The sequence below is a fragment of the Mandrillus leucophaeus genome, unplaced genomic scaffold (assembly GCF_000951045.1).
Source record: "Mandrillus leucophaeus isolate KB7577 unplaced genomic scaffold, Mleu.le_1.0 Scaffold580, whole genome shotgun sequence".
Classification (NCBI taxonomy): domain Eukaryota; kingdom Metazoa; phylum Chordata; class Mammalia; order Primates; family Cercopithecidae; genus Mandrillus; species Mandrillus leucophaeus.
In genome coordinates, this window is record NW_012106253.1 from 2,618,019 (window position 1) to 2,619,124 (window position 1,106).

The window sequence follows — 1,106 nt, forward strand, 5'->3', positions numbered from 1 at the left end:
ACATGTGCACAACATGCAGGTTTGTTACATATGTATACATGTGTCATGTTGGTGTGCTGCACCCATTAACTCATCATTTACATTAGGTATATCTCCTAATGCTATCCTTCCTCCCTCCCCGCACCCCATGACAGGCTCTGGTGTGTGATGTTCCCCTTCTGGTGTCCACGTGTTCTCATTGTTCAGTTCCCACCTGTGAGTGAGAACATGTGGTGTTTGGCTTTTTGTCTTTGAGACAGTTTGCTGAGAATGATGGTTTCCAGCTTCATCCATGTCCCTACAAAGGACACGAACTCATCCTTTTTTATGGCTGCGTAGTAGTCCATGGTGTATATTTTTTTGTTTGTTTGTTTTTTTGTTTTGACTTTTTTTGAGGATTGTGGCCTCTAGGCACAGTGAAGGTGATAGTGTATTTTTAGTGTCTTCGAAATTTGTTGAGTTATTGTAGTGTCAAAAGTTGGTTTATTGTTGTTTTGTATGTTTTTGGGAAGTTTAAATTTAGGAATTATTTCATGAACTAAGACTTTAACCATTTTGGGGGCCTATTTTTGTTTTGTAAGGGAAGGCTTTTATTTAATTTGTAAAGGTATTAACATAGACCAATAAGTACTGAAATTTTTTTGACTTTGGCATATGGGTAAAATTTAACTGTTAGTCTTCTCTAGGATAATGTCTTCTTTTTTTTTTTTTTGTCTTTTTGGGGAGGCCTTATGGTGAACTAAGGGGTTATTTTTTGGGGCACACTTTACAGGCTTTGACTAATTGTCAGATGGTTTTGAGGAGGTGTGGCCCTGTAAATAAGGATGTGGACATCTTATGGATACTTCTAATATCCATATGAGAAGTTGGTGAAGGGTTTTAAGTATTTTTTATTGGCCGGCTTTGGGTATAAGTACCTTTTTTGTTGCTTTTGTTAGTCACCCCGAGGGGAGAAAATTACGTCCTCGTGAAAGTCCCCATTTTGTTTTAATTGGGGAATACTGGGGCTTAACTTTTTGAAGGGAGTTGTTTTATACCAGGGGTCCTTTTATGGGCATTTTTGGAGGAAAGTTTTGTCTGGCAGTAAGTTTGGCCTTAGTGTCTGGCGTTATTTTTTTTTTTTTTTT

The 1,106-nt window shown here is 37.8% G+C and overlaps 1 pseudogene; it reads left to right on the forward strand.

The window, feature by feature from the left end:
- Positions 1 to 13: 13 nt before the first annotated feature.
- LOC105553109 overlaps positions 14 to 1,106 on the forward strand; it is a 2,227-nt pseudogene continuing 1,134 nt past the window's right edge.